The sequence below is a fragment of the Podarcis raffonei genome, chromosome 10, assembly GCF_027172205.1.
Source record: "Podarcis raffonei isolate rPodRaf1 chromosome 10, rPodRaf1.pri, whole genome shotgun sequence".
Taxonomy (NCBI): domain Eukaryota; kingdom Metazoa; phylum Chordata; class Lepidosauria; order Squamata; family Lacertidae; genus Podarcis; species Podarcis raffonei.
In genome coordinates, this window is record NC_070611.1 from 62,407,859 (window position 1) to 62,423,442 (window position 15,584).

The 15,584-nt window shown below is 43.4% G+C and overlaps 1 long non-coding RNA gene across 3 annotated transcripts; it reads left to right on the forward strand.

Annotated features, from left to right (window-relative positions):
* The first annotated feature begins 271 nt into the window (after positions 1-271).
* LOC128422661 (uncharacterized) lies at positions 272-15,123 on the forward strand. 3 transcript variants are annotated; one of them, XR_008332565.1, is made up of 5 exons: positions 272-488; positions 2,120-2,384; positions 3,628-3,923; positions 5,790-5,887; positions 11,174-15,123. It is a non-coding gene; the product is annotated as an uncharacterized LOC128422661 (long non-coding RNA). The 3 variants fall into 3 exon arrangements; XR_008332563.1 differs by having other exon boundaries at positions 3,789-3,923; XR_008332564.1 differs by having other exon boundaries at positions 3,789-3,923; positions 13,297-15,123.
* Positions 15,124-15,584: the final 461 nt, after the last annotated feature.

Here is a 15,584-nt window from a genome sequence, read left to right on the forward strand (position 1 = left end):
GGTGCTTTGGGACAGTTCCTGTTTTCAATCACACCACGTTGGACAATTAGAGTTGCTTGGGAGGTCCTGTGCAACAACCTACTTCCTCCAAATACTGGAGTTTTTGCAATAAGGACAGTGATGGGAAAATGCACTGGGATGTGTGGATCAACACTTTTGTTGTTTAGTCCTTTAGTAGTGTCTGAGTCTTCATGACCCCATCATGGCTCCTTCATGGATCACTCCTTCATGGATCACTGCCTTGTCGTGGTGAAGGGGCTTGAATAACTCAGAGAAGCTATGAGCTATGCCATGCAGGGCCTCCCAAGATGGACAGGTCATAGTGGAGGGTTTTGACTAAACGTGATCCACCTGGAGCAGGAACCGGCAAGCCACTCCAGTATCCCTGCCAAGAAAACTCCATGGACAAAAGCAACAGGATCAACACTTGCTTTGGTGCAATTCAGAGTAGTGAAAAATCCAAAGAATAGCTACATTTTGATCAGCCGGTTAGTTAAGTTCTTTTATTTTTATTTAACAAATTTATAAACTACATCATAGTATGAAGCCCCCAGGGTTGTACGAGATAAAAATAGAATATTGAAACCGATAAGTTGTGAATTTGTTGTGTATCCCTGCCAGGAACTGACTGCCATGGGGAAATTGTGTCTGTATGAGAAAGTGACACTTGCACACAGAACTGACACAGCTCCACACACCTTTCCAGACATTCTGGTGGTGCCATGCATTCATGACACAGCTGCCGCCTGATCTTGGCAATAAGCCACCATGGATTTGTTTTGCTACAATGAGATCTCATTATTGCACTCACTTATTTCTCCAGAACTATTGATTTGGCAATATTTACCAGAGCTTTCCCTCTTTCCATCAGTACATAGAAGATAATCAATATCCAGTTTATGTGGTGCTGTTTAAGTTTCAGTTTCTGGTGGGGGAGAAGGTTCCTAATTTACAGCAACAAAGTCCACATGCTTTCTGACTGTAGAGAGATTGCTATGTATCTCGGATACATTAATTGTGGCTCTTTTATGTGTCCATGAGCCCCAGACTTTCCAAAGTCCCACGGTTTGAGTAAACAAGAGAAAGGCAAGTTGACATCATTGGTGGACAGCGCCCATGGATACTGAGGAGAAGGGGCGGGATATAAATTCAATAAATAAATACTGATAGGGCACAAAGCGAGGAGGCCAACAGAAGGTGGAGCCAGAGAGCCAAGCAACAGAGCCACCTCCTGGTAAGAAGGCAGGTAAGTGATTGGGGACAAACTGAGGTTGATGGGGTAGTGTGCCATTCACCCTGATAGACCAACCAACCTCCTCTGGTTCACACATCTGTGTTACAGAAGCCTGTGTCTAAATAAAGCAACAGGAAATAGCCCTGTCTCCTAGCAGGACAACTTGGAAAGACCCTAGCTTAGGCAAGCAAGGACTTTCTGAAAGAAAAAAAAACATACATTACTTGGAAAACGCAATGAAGAAATCAATCTTTATTGAGTTCACCTAAATGCACTTAATGCAACAATTAAGATGCTCTGTCCACGGTTGTCTTTACTTAGATACATTAAATGACTTCACACCATTTGTCACTCCCTTGAAGCTGCTTTGATTGCAAGCATTGCTCAGGTCAGGCACTCCTGATTCGTTTGCATCAAATGGTGTTTGCTAATCCTTGCAGATGTATTTGCTTCTTGCCATTCAAGGCAAGACAGGCTCGGCTGGAAAGACCTGCGTTTTGATGGGCGTCTTGTTTGGCCTTGTTGGCTGCTTCCTATCCTACATAGCATCTGTGTAGGGAGCTGCTCTGAAGATAATCTTATCACAATTGCTCTCGTCTGAAAATGTTCCAGCTCTTAAACTATGACAGATGGGAACCAGTGGAAAAGCAAGCTATTGAGCAAAGCAGTTAATAGTGGCAACATTTGTCTTGCAAGTGGGATGTGCAAAGAGCCTGCTGGGTCATTAGGATTCGGATGAAACTGAATAAATCTCTGATCAGCTGCAGAGCACTTGATTATTCTGTCTCAAACCCTTGCAAAGGTCTGTAGAATTCTCTATGTGGGAGGTATATTCCATGCACACCAAGTTTTTGCATGCTGTTTTGTCAACTTCGCCCACTGCAGCTCTTCCAAACATCTACATTCCCCAAGACACTGTGAAGTGTTTTGAGCACTAAACAAGCACAGTATAAATATTGTTGCTTGCTACTGGCCGAAACTTAATCTGAGACAGGGGAAGTGAGAAACAGGAGTGAGAAACAGAGGGTTGTATTCAGTGCTGAACAGACAGACTTCCACTCAGACAATGGTATTTTGCTGCTGCCGCCACCTCCTCTCTTCTTGCACACCTGCAAAATTTGGTCCAGAGCATCTCCCAGCAGTTTTGAGGGTTTGTGGAGAACTGGGAGGGATGAGTCCTGGTTCGAGATGAATAAATCTGTCACTTTTGGTTGTCCAAGTTTTGGTTTTTTTCATATCTAAGTTAAATTCTCCACATTTCCTTAAAAACCTTTATTTTAAAAAAGAAATCCTCGTGAAAATTCACCAGCTTTTTTCAGTGATTTTTCCCCTAATGCACGCATTTTTATATGCAATTTTGACTAATATACACATTTTTTCAAAGCAATTCCCCCTGATAAAATGCATTTTTGTATGTTATTTTCACTGATACATGTGTATTTTATGCACATTTTATCCTAGTTATACGCAGTTCTGTACAGTTTGCTGTGGGCACTGCATTGCAAAATTCTAAGAAGTGCAGATTTTGAAGATTGGCTGTTTTGGTTAGCATATTGTGGGTTGGGAATCAGCACATCTGGATAGGAGCGTGCAGATGGGATTGTATTCCCTTTAAAGGGCCAGGAGCATAGCTTGGCAGTAGTCCTGACTTGCAGTTGTCTGGTGAGTCACAGGTAACAGCTGTTGTCAGGAGTGCTTTCCGAAAACACCTGCTAATTGCAAACCTATTTGAAGTGGCCTCGGCCATCCATGCACAGGATTCCTCGAAACTGCAATGCACTTTATTGGGGTCGGCCTCTGAGGCCAATATGGTAATTGCAGCTGGTATAAAATGCAGCTGTTTGTGGATGCTGGTGGAGGTCAGAAAGCCTGAAAACATAACACCAATTTAGTGTCAGTTTCACTGGCTGCCAGTCAACCTCCAGGTCCAATTGAAAGTGTAGGAATTAACCTTTCAAAGCTCTAAATGACTTGGGACCAGGTTATTTGGAGGGCTGTTTTCACCCATATAAGCCTGCCTGTACATTAAGATCAGCTTCAAGGGTTGTTCTCGTGTGTCTGCTGCTAAGATTGGTTCAGCAGTATGGAAAAGAAACAAGACCTTCTTGGTAGCAGCTATAGAATTGAAACCTCCTTCCTATAGACTTGAGCCTCACCCTATCTGTACCAGGCAATAATAATAATAATTAGATTAAATTTGTCCCAAAGAAACCTAGGGGGACAAACAATAAAGCAGCAAAACATTACAAAAATTAAAACATTAAAAACATCTTTTTAAAAACAATCATGTATCCTCACAGTTAATAGTTTCAAGGTTGTCGGGAACTGAATTTTTAGCCATCAAATGCAAGAGTGAAGAGGAATGTCTTTAAAATCTTCTTGAATGTTAACAGGAAGCCAGATGAACCTCAACAGGGAGGGCATTCCACAAACAGGAAGCCACCACCAAGAAGGTCCTGTCACAGAAAGTGCCAACTGGGGGGACACCAGCACCACCAAGACCTCCCTTGACAATCGTGAAGCTTGAGAAATTTTGAGGAGATGATCTCTATAGTGTCCCAAGTGGTTGTTGGAATGAACACCTGAAGCTCACCGGCAGCCAGCGCAGCGATTTCAGGACTGGTGACACGTGGTCCCATCAGACTGCCCCACTCAGCAATCTAGCAGCCATATTCTGCTCTACTTTTAGGTGAGCATTGAAAACCTTCCTCTGCAATGTTGCCTTTATCTGAGAGTGTCATGAGGTTGCTTGGGTGTTACAGAGCAGCTTTTTAATTGTTATGCATCCTCTCTAATGTGGCTATTATAGCACGCCTTGCTCCTGTTTGTGTGTCCCTTTGTGAGGGTGTAGCCCTGAAAAGCGACTGCAAACACTTTGCATAATATACCGGTAATTAAAAGAACACATACTACTATTGAGATACTGGTCAGTCTGCATCTGAAGTGGCGTGTCCCATTCTGAGCAGCTTGGTACATTTTTGTATTGGATTTGGGGAATAGCTCACAGCAAAAAGGCATGATACAAGCACATCGAAATGCATGCACTACAACAGCATAAAAACAGCTAACAGCCAACTAAGGGAGCAATCTTATCCCTACATCTGCCAACGTGAGCAGGTTAGGATATGGAGGAGCTCCAGCTCAGCTAGCAGGCTCCCAACTTGGCCAGGCTATACTAGCAGAAGTCCGCAGGCCTAGCTCAGCTGGAGATAAACCAGCATAAATCCCTCATCCCCGGGAGCACACAGCCAATCAGATCACACCACTCTGGCTGGTTGCTAAGCAAAAGCTCCCCCTCAGGTAGTTGGCTAACAATGACAACAAAATTAACCCTTAAGTTATATACTGAATGATCTCTGCTGTTGCACTTCCAGCAGCCACGATAGTGTTCTTCATACTATGTGGAGGGTTCTCACACAGAAGATGGATTTGACTGATGGGTTACTCAAATGTAGCACATCAGCCAAGGGCTTTTAAGTGCGGGTTTGGCAGGAATAACAACAACAAAACAACAACAACAACAACAACATTAAATTTGTACTGCCCTTCATTCAAAGATCACAAGGAGGTTCACAACATAAAAATGCAAAATAAGAACCCAAAATACACAATAAAAACTCGAAGAAACACAACAAGCCCCCTCTGGGTTTATCCACACTTACTTACCTTTCCTCCGCTCTTTCCAGGCACAGTCCGCGATTTAAAGTTCTGTGTCCAAACGCTTTTTTTCTTTTTTCTTTTTGCTCCAGAGCATACTCAGCGAAAACCCGCTCTCTAAAGCTCAATTGGAGCAAATGTCAGTCTATGGAACCCCAAATTGATTCAGCTTTAAAGAGCAGGTCTTTGTGGGGAAAGCTCTGGGTCAGGACAGATAATTGCCTTCATGCCCTGTTTCCTAATTTATACAAGTGGGGCTGCAAGAAAACATTTCAGTGGAGTGCTCCTGTTCAGGATCCCAGCCAGGCACATCCTTTCCCAAGATATTCCACTCCATTCCCCCATCCCCTGTAACTGTCAGTCAGCATTCAGTGGCCACTGAGCATGCTCTGTTCGCACTGGGCTGTTAGCAGGGTTCCTCTCTTAGGGTTTGAGTTTTCTGTGGGGGTTTTTTTACTAACAACTTTTGTAAACCTTTTGGTTTCCTAGAGGAATGGTCAAAGCGCTGGACTAGGACCTGGAAGACCAGGGTTCAAATTATCACTTTGCCATGAAGCTCACTGGGTGACCTTGGGCCAGTCACTGCCTCTCGGCGTAGCCTACCTGACATGGTTGTTGTGGGGATTGAATGAGGAGGGGTGAACCATGCATGCCATGTTTTGCTCCTTGGAGTAAAAGGTGGGCTATAAATGCAGTTAATAAATAAATGAACCTTGGGGTTTTCCTGAGCCTAGTGATATTCGACTACATAAGGACCTATGCCTGGAGTTTGCTGTTGGTATGTATTATGTTTTGCATGTTGTTCATCAACATAAGCCTATAGGACAGGGTGGGAGGGAGTTAAGTTGTAATTAGACAGCCTTCATTTGTTTCAATTTGTATCCCTTTCTATCCTAAGGGCTTAGGGAGGGTTGCAGAATTACATTGGCACCTGGTACCCTTTTCTTCCCTCGTGGCTCTTCAAAGGCACGAACCAGCTGAACCAGATGAACAAAGGTAGGCAATCTTTTGTTCCCCAGGGGTTTTTGTGTGTGTGTTTGAATGTTGCAGGCTTGGTCAAATGCACCTTTTTAATACGTCTTTCCCATAACACTGACAATTCTTCTAGTGTGCCTTTCCTTTTTTTCCTTTTAAATAATTTTATTAAAATGATTTCTATAAATATAATCTCGTTACTGCTGTATGATTTCATGCACTTTAATTTTGAAGTGACGGCTTCCTCTTGTGTGTGCAGGCAGCCCAGGTTTAGCTGAAACAGCCTGGACATCTTTTAAAACCAGTTCTTCAGTCAGAGGGCCATATTCCTTCATGGGCAACTTTTCAGGGGCCATGTTGTGGCCAGAGAGACAGGGACAGAAAAGCTGATTTGACTGTTACCTTTGTACAGTAGGCTCTGCTCCAGCCATGCAAAAGTCAAAGGTTTACAAGCACACACCCCTTCGCTCTAGGCAAGCAAGAGGCACTGTCACAATTTGAGGGCACAATCCAGACAGCCAAAAGCACTCAAGGTGGGTGGACTAGTGTGTGTGTGGCCAGGCCCACACAGAGAGACCTGGAGGGCCTGAATCTCCCCACCCTTGATTTAAATGCGGTAGCTGCCTTGAGGTGCCAGTTCCAGAACCTGCCAGGGTCTTAGGGAAAACTGCCTGTCCTGGAAAGAATGTGTTGTGTCAACTGAGAATTCTCTCATTTTGCTTCCAAGGATCTTTGGGATTTGGGGGCAGGTTGGAGATGTTCTTTGGTGAACAAAAAGATGAAGAGGAGCCACTCCCCTGCCCCCCAGAAAACGGCTTGAAGCCAACACACACAGAGAGAACTGATGTATCAAATGATACGCCAAAGGATGCATTCTGACATGTCACCTTCTCCAAGGGCAAGAAGATCTTGTATCGTTTCTTAAACAGTTCATACGTAGAACGTGCTGCAAACTTCACAGGCCAATTCTTTGAAGACCACATGGGTCTTTTCTTCCTTTCTCAGATGTCCATCCTACCCATCCTTCAAACATTAAGGGCAGCAAACACATCACTTAATCATCACAACTACCCTGGCTTTCAAATGTGCATTGAGCATATCTAATGTCTTTTTCCACATCATGATCAGAGAAAAATAATGAAGTGTGAACCAGCAGGAATCTGCTCATTTACCAGGCACTCTTGTCCTGTCAGCCCATTACAGGATTTTAGCTGCCTTTTAAATCACTAATCGATCAATTAAATTAAAGCAAAACTTCCAGACAGATATCAAGTGAAAGCGAAAGGCCACAACTTGTTGATAGAAGGGTGCTGTTTCGCCTCCTCTAACCTCCCTCTGTTGTAAAAGCACTGGAGGGGGCGACATTTTGCTGCCTACGTCTCATTAAGCGTGTACCTTTTCTTTCTTTTTTTACTCAAAGTATATCTAAGGTCAGCAGGGAACACTGCATTTGAAACCAAAGAAGTGAAGTAGTCAAGAGCTCACTGTGTACTGCTGTGAAAACCTGAAGTGGCTGAGCATGACTTTGGTAGATGATGAGATGGAAACTAGGCCTCAAGGTTCATCTAGCCCACCATTCTCTAGATCTGCCTTCTCCAACCCGGTGCCCCCCAAATGTTTTTGGTTGTAACTCCCAGCAGCCCCCAGCCAGCTCAATCTATGTCACAAGGGGAGTTGTAGTCCAAACCACCTGGAGTACACCAACTTGGTGAAGGCTGCTCTAAATAACTCATATATAATAAAAGAAGAAGAACTCTGCTGAATTAGGGCAATAATAATAATAATAATTTATTATTTGTACCCCGCCCGTCTGGGCAGCTTCCAACAAAGACCAAAAATACACTAAAAACATTAAAAACTTCCCTGAACTTCAGATGTCTTCTGAATGTCAGGTAGTTGTTTATCTCTTTGACATCTGGTGGGAGGGCATTTCACAGAGAGGGCGCCACTACCGAGAAGGCCCTCTGTCTGGTTCCCTGTAGCTTTGCTTCTCACAGTGAGGAAACCGCCAGAAGGCCCTTGGCACTGGACCTCAGCATCCGGGCAGAACAATGGGGGTGGAGACGCTCCTTCAGGTATACTGGGCCAATGGCCATTTAGTCCAGCATTGTATTCTCAGAGTGACAAGCAAGATGCCTGTGGAAAAACTGAAAGTAGGACCCGATTATGAAAGCACTCTCCCCGCCTGAGATTTCCATAAACTAGTATTCAGAAGTGTTACTGCCTCTGACCATGGAAGCAGAGCATAGCCAACAATGGCTAGTAGCCCTTGATAGTTTACTCCTCCATGAATTTGTCCAGTCCTCTTTTAAAGCCATCCACGTTGGTGCCCATCACTGCTCATGTGGGAGGGAGTTCCATAGTTTAACCAAGCCTGGTGTGAAGAAGTGCTTCTTTTTATTTGTCCTGAATCTTCCAGCATTTGTCTTCAGTTTGGATGTCCACGAGTTCTAGTGTTATGAGAGGGAGAGAAAAACTTCACTTTCTCAATGCCATGCATAATTTTATAAAATTCTGCCACATCACCTCTTAGTCACCTTGTTCTCCAAACTAAAAAGTCCCAAATGCTGTGACTGTTCCTCCTCTGTGTATCTGTGCTTTCAATGGGTTGGACATACCCAAGCATTCTTATGATGGCTTCAACATATATCCTGACAATACACTATTAAGCATCACTTTTCCTAAGTACTCGAATGCATAAACTCAATAATCCCTGTCAGGCCTGTGTTATTATCCCCGTGTTAGATAAGGCTGGAGCTAAGAGAGCGAGAGAGCAATTTGCCTAGTTCCACTCAATGAACATACAGCGTGAGCTGAGATCTGAGCCAAGAGCTCCTTAATTTTGGCATGGGCACTACACTTGACAGCACACCTCCCTGGGGCTCCAGGAAGTTCCCAAAGATTCTTCAGGTAGTGGCAGGTTGAGGCTTCACACTGTAGCATTCCAAGGACAGGAAAGTGTGATGGGTGGAGAGGACTAGGAAGTAGGCCCTGTGGCAGAGCCAGAAGGCATTATTCAAGATTTGCTGCTGAGACAATGCCAGATTCAAGGAGGGGGAGGGGATGAACAATGGCGAAAGAGAAGGAAGGTGGTGGTTACCACCTTGTCATAATCAAGGGCCAGCTCAATACACTTCGCTGCCTGAGGCAAAAGGAAAGTGCTTTCCATTCCATGTACAGAAGCCAACCAGACTGGCTGTTGAATCGTACTTAGTGCTGGTGGTAGGACAGCACCTGTGAACAGACCAGCTTAGATGGTCCAGGCAAGGCTGTGTGGTGTACATCACGCCATTCTCCTGCAGAAGAGGGGAACACCCAGGAGGCTCAAGAGAAATGGGTGGAAGGAAGTCTGCCACCCTGAACCTCTGTTGCCTAAGGCAGTGGCCTCACTTTACCTAATGATAGGACCGGCCCTGAGAGCAGGAAGAAATGGACAGAGATGGGGTGGAAAGGCAATGTAGCTATCCCTGGCTGCAGAAATGTAGGCGGTTATGGAAAAGCAAGGATAAAGGGAAACAGTTGGATGGAAGAAGAAATGAATGAATGGAATATACAGGAATGATCAGTACAAAAGAGCAGGAACAGTAAATTTAGTGGGCAGGGTTAGGGTTGCATCACGGATAGGGAATGCCCAGTATCTTCTCCAGTATTTCTCTACAGAACTCTCTTGCTGAGACATGGCAACAACAGCCCTATTTTAATCAAAAGCAAGAAGACATATTAGTGATTAATTCCCTAATAAAAGGAACTCAATTGCCCAGCTCCCAAGTATATTAATCAATTCTTTCACTTGAAAAGCAGCAAGCCAAGTTTTCTAAGCTGGACATATACAATTACCTAAGCTCTTGAATAGCTACAGTTGCTCCTGATCAGGCAACTAATTCTCTCAGGGTCCAAGAGAGAATTGGATGCAATCAGTAGCTGCAACAGAAGCCTCAAATCTGATGTGACACCTGAGATCTATGAACACATCTTTGGCCTTTTTCTCTCTATGAAAAAAAGAGCCATGCTACAAAGTAGGGTGGTTGATTGTTTTGCTTGTCCTTTTCTGAACCTTTTCCAACTCTACAATATCCTTTTTGAGGCGAGGCAAACAGAACTGTACACAGTATTCCAAATGCAGTCACATTTTCACAACACACAAATACAAAAGGGCATCAGAGATGTGACTTCAAAGAACTGTAAATACTTCTAGTTCACCCCTCCAGGATGCCATAGTTTTCCAAGGCTACTTTAATCAAGCACCTTTCAATGCTAGCCTGCATTCAAAGCTAAGATGCAGGGCTGGTGCAACCTGGCTGTCAGCCAGCTTAGTAACAGGTTTCCTGAAACATGGGTGGATAATTGCTGCACACCTCTTGAAGGCGATAGTTGGGTCTCCTTGCCTTGGTACAGATTCCCATCTCAGGTCACTCCATGTTTTTAGCAAGGTGAAGGTGTGCACATGTTGCTCTCATCTCACCTCCTGCTTACACTTGCTCTGATGCAGCAGTGTGGACCCCACCAAGCTATTTAACTTGTTGACCTTTCTCCTACTTAATCTGTTGGTTTGCTAGGGAACATTCAGATATACTGGGGAAGCTAGGCATCAGGGGATGAAGTTAGACATCTTCAAGATGGAGAGGTCAGGCACAATTTGGCAGTGAGTTGGAAAGGTCAGACGCAATAGTTCAGACACTCCCTTCGTTACACAACCTTTGTTACTCCTAAATATTTTTTGGTATTATTTTCTCTGTGGGCAAACAAAGTCACACCCAATTTATATCACAAGAGTGGAGGCTTAAATATATAGTTTACAACAACTATCCTTTAATTTAGGCACTGTGGGTTAGTTCATATCACAAAGGCCTGGGACGATAATTATTTATGGGCAGCTGCAACAAAATTAACAATTTCTTCCTTATCCTCCATATTAACAAGAAATGAAAAAGAGAATATTGGTGGCTTATTTGGGTTTGTCTGTTTGTTTACATTAATCTTTGCTCTGCTTTGCATGCCTCCACCAACTAATTTTTGCTGGGTTTGATCAAGCCGGCTGAGAATAAACAAAATTGTTTTCAAAATTCTCATCAACAAATGCTGACTGTTCTTACGGTATTTTCTCTAATAAGATCAGCTGTCATTCTCCTGGACCAACAAAGTCTTTGGTGGAGGACTTGCAGCAGAGGTGTGAAACAGGATAGGCGATCTCAAATGTGAATCTGGAATCTGTAATTTATCCAGATGGGAATTCCATTGCTTTAAAGGCAAGTTCAGGAGAAAGGTGGTTGAGTCCAGCTTTTCTTCTCTTTTTTTCTTATGCTTTAGGCAGGGGTGTTCAGCTATGTTCCCAGCTGTCTTATCCTCCCCAGTATCCCTTTGGATGTTTTAAGTGTCTGCACCCACTGAAACATTCCTTCGAGCGTAGGGAGCAGGTTGTCTGTGAAAGAAATAGTGGTGAAGTCAGTTTTGCTTCGTTCATTGGAATGCAATGGGATGCCCTAGTGGGTGGGAAAGCAATGCATTGGTTCTCGCCCACCGCTAAAGACCGGAACAGTCATGTGGAATACAGGAACCTAGGAAGCTGCCCACTGGTTCATCTAGCTCAGCATTGTACACACTGACTCTTCAGGATTCCAAACAGGGGATACTACCTGGAGATGCTGGGAATTTAACCTGGGGCCTTCTTTACCACTGAGCTACAGCCATTCTCCAGCACCATCTTGCTGCAGACAGCACAGCAAGCAATGGACTGGACTATTCTCTCTCTCATTTGGAACTAGGGTGACCAGACTGAGAGGAGGGCAGGGCTCCCATGCTTTTCATAGCTATGCTAAAAAGGGTTTGGGGCCACCTTGCCTTTAAGAAGGTGGTGGTGCAGAAATCCACACAGCTTTAAAAATGCAGGAGCTCTGTCTTCTCTTACACACCTCAACATGCATTGAGAAGCATTAATATTTGTGATGTGCTCCCCACATCTCCCAAGGATGCAGGGAAAGAGCTCCCTGGAGGTTGGCTTCCTCTTGGAAAGGAGCTCCCTGGAGATGGATGGTGTGTCAGCAATGCCTGGCTTATTTACCAATATCCCAATCCCAGAAGAGCCTAGATGGAGGCAAGCAGCATCAGCATTCCTGGCATGCAGCAGATCTCCAGAGAGAGGTAATTTGCACACTATACATTGAAAGCACATTTAAAAGAGATCCCTCCCCCAGGGAAAAGTTTCGTAGGGACTGTAGTTTACCCTTCACAGAGCTACAGTTCTCAGCACCTTTCAACAACTACAGTTCCCAGGACTCTTCAGGGTGGCGGGAGAAATGTGCTTTCAATGTTTGGTTTCGATGCAGCTGGAGACCCCCAGCAACCCAAGATTCTTTTGGCCTTCCCTTAACTCTGTATTTTTCCATCTCTCCAAAAGCTTTCCCGAAAGCTCTCCCTTTCTGATAAGACTGCTCAGGTCTATTTAGAGTTGGAAGGGACCCTGAGGATCATCTTTTTTAAAAAAAATCTTATTTATTGATTTTTCACAAAAAAAAAACTTTACAAATTTTAGCATAAAACAAAAGTTGCTTTATCCATTGACCTCCCACCCTCCCCTTCAATGGTTTCCATATTTACCCCTTGAATGCTGCATATTTTGGGGACCCTGAAGATCCTATAATCCAACCTCCTGCAATGCAGGAATATGCAGCTGTTCCACGTGGGGATCGAACCTTCAGCCTTGGCATTATCAGCACCGTGCTCTGAGCTATAGAGTCTCTCCAGCCCCTTGGCTTTGGGTGAACTAATTCAGAGGTCAAGGATTTTGGAACATAGGAAGCTGCCTTCTACAGAGTCAGACCACTGGTCCTTTTAGCTCAGCACCAACCACCGGCTGTCAGCAGCTCTGTGGGAATGCAGGTAGCGGACACTCCCAGCCCTACCTGGAGATTGAACTTGGGACCTTCTGCATGCAGAGCAGATGCTCAACCTCTGAGCTACGACCCTTTCGTTATGCCCCCCACTCATTAAATCTGGAGGGGTCCCAAGCATAATTCAAGTAGCAATTGTTTTAACTACTTGCAATGTAAAGGCAGAAAGACATGTTTCAAGAGCTCTCCATTGCTGAGACGTGCAGTACTGATGTCCTGACACTGTTACGTGTCCTGATGCAATTGTGCTTTTAACAGATCCATGCTAGCAGCTGGACATGTACTGATATGAACATACACAGCGTAAACGATGTCAGTAATTAAGTGAGCTTAATTGGATTGTGTGCTGTATGTGGGGCATTGTTACTATGTGTTGTTATTTGGGGTATGTAGAGAGGAAAGGGACCCTCGCTGTTCCCATTTTGAGTGGCAGCCCTGAGTTTGTATATTAGCAATTCTGCCCTAAGCAAGGGTTCACACTCCTATTTTCCTTTAGGATAATCAAATAATTGTTTTCTCTTCAACTATGTTCTTTTTATTAAGCATTTCAGAGAGGAAGGCACAATTGACCTTCAAACAAGCTGAACAACAACAATAACAATTGAAGACATTTTTGTTCCAACCAACTTCTCCAGCTGGATGAAAAGGTCTCAGCCTTAGGTGCTCATTTTGAATTGTTTTTAAACCCATCTTTAGCTGTTTTTAAACTATTTTTAGCTGTTTTTATGGTATGCTTGTGAATCACTTTGAGACGACTAGATAAGGCAATTGCTTATTTAAAAAGCACCTTTTATTTATTAAAATGTACTTATTTGATTCAAATATGAATCACTTCCCATAAAGTATCTCAGAGTGATTTCATAATAAAAACATCTGCAATAAAAACAATGACACAATTTTATATAAAAATAGTTATAACAAGGTAAAGAACAATTTAAAATGCTATCATGTATTAAGCCTAACAACAACAACCACTGTACTAGAAAACAAGTATAAAAAACAAATCAGACATAAAATGATAATCATGAGATAACGTTCTTGAATATTATGAATTATCACATCCTTCCAGAATGTAGTGTGGGACTGAGCAAAAAGTTGGTCAACTGGATTTTTGTGGTGGCGTATGATATGAATAGGAACCAATGCTCAATCGAGGGATGATAATCACATTCTTTACAAAGGAGCAAGGTATGGGCCAGACGCTGGACAAAATGTTTTTTAAAGTGGCAGAAGGTTAGCTCCAAGTAAACAGGCTACTAATGACTCCCTCTGTTTTACAAGGGTAATTCTCCCCTGTGTTACTCAGCGAGGACCAGATTTACAGTTGCACTAAACAAGGGATATAAGAAGAGGCCGAAAGAAAGGGGTACCCCTGCTGTAGTGTAATTACTGGGGAGTTTCCTAGTGTGGGAAGCAAGTGGCATTCTGTTGCCTGCACTGAATTCCTTTAGAACTCTTTGGAGTAGAAAAAAACACTTGAGCCGAGCTGGAGAGCAAAAAGGGGAAATCTATTTCCATGCTGTTTTCAGTCTGTTTTCACATACTTGAGTAATTGTGCTTGGTTGATGTTTCGGTTCTAAGTGTTGTTTATGTTTTTAAGTTGCCCTGTGGCAGGGTTGAAATTGCAGAACTTTTATGCCAGGTGCACCTTTTTGCATGCCGCACCTGTTCAGATTCCTTTTCTTATTACACAGTTATTAAAGCTACAGGAGCCCTATCCTTCGTTGCATCTGGTCACCCTCCAGAACAGATGCCAGCTCAACCTGTTCTTCCTGTTGCCGGAGCAGTGTGGGTGGAGTTCCTTTTGAAGTTCCCCAGAACTGGAGTCAGGGCTTTTCCAGCAAAGTGGACTCTGAGCCAGAGCGTCCTTTAATAAGCAGTTTGTGCTTCATTTTCCAAGCCTTATCTGCCTCTGCCATTTAGAATGAGCTGCTCCAAAATGCGTTCTGTGATAATTATTAAAGTATCAATTAGCCGCCTTTTGAAAATTGTTGTTTAAATGTGACAGTGAAGCTTCATACAGCTAAACCGCAAGAGTCCACTGTATTAAGATGCAGAGCCACAAATACTTCTGAGTCTGTTTAGACAGAAGCATGCAACTTTGATTTCAATGTGAGAGCTCAGGTGTAGGATATGAAAGATTATTGTTTTTGTTTACAGGTGTGCGCAGGATTTCTTTTTTAAAAAAAATATTTTTTATTGAATGATTTTATGTTACAAAAAACAATACATCCATACTACCACTGAATATAATTAAGAAATAAAAATTACATACATTGATATTTAGTTTGTTATTTGTTATTTACCGTCTTATTTCCTCCCAAACATTGCATACAACAACACACATATGTGCAGACACCCACACACCCACACCCGGTGTGTGCAGGATTTCAGTCCTGCTTCCGCCATAAAGTGCAGCTTACCATGATGATGAAAAAAGTAAAACATATCCGTTGACTCTCCATCACCCCTGTTCTATAATATGCTGCTAAATCAGGAGATGAAAACACTTCTGCGGCTTCCGCCCATTTCCACTTTCCATTATTTCAATGGCTTCCCTTACCTGCTGTGTGCCCTGCTTGTTATGATGGAGTGATAAGGAGAGGGGTGGACAAAAGGGTCGGTGGGAAAATGGGTAGGTTAATCATCTTTTGATTCAGCAGCAAAGGTAAAGTGGAATTTGCAGGGCTGCCAACAATTTGATTGGTCCTTCTCTTGTGCTGCAGCCTGACACGCAGAGCTTCAGCAGCAAATAAAACCTCTTCATTCTCCTTACCTTGAAAAGTTTCCCCACCTTAATTCTCTAGGGTCAGAGGGCGCTTGCAGACTGT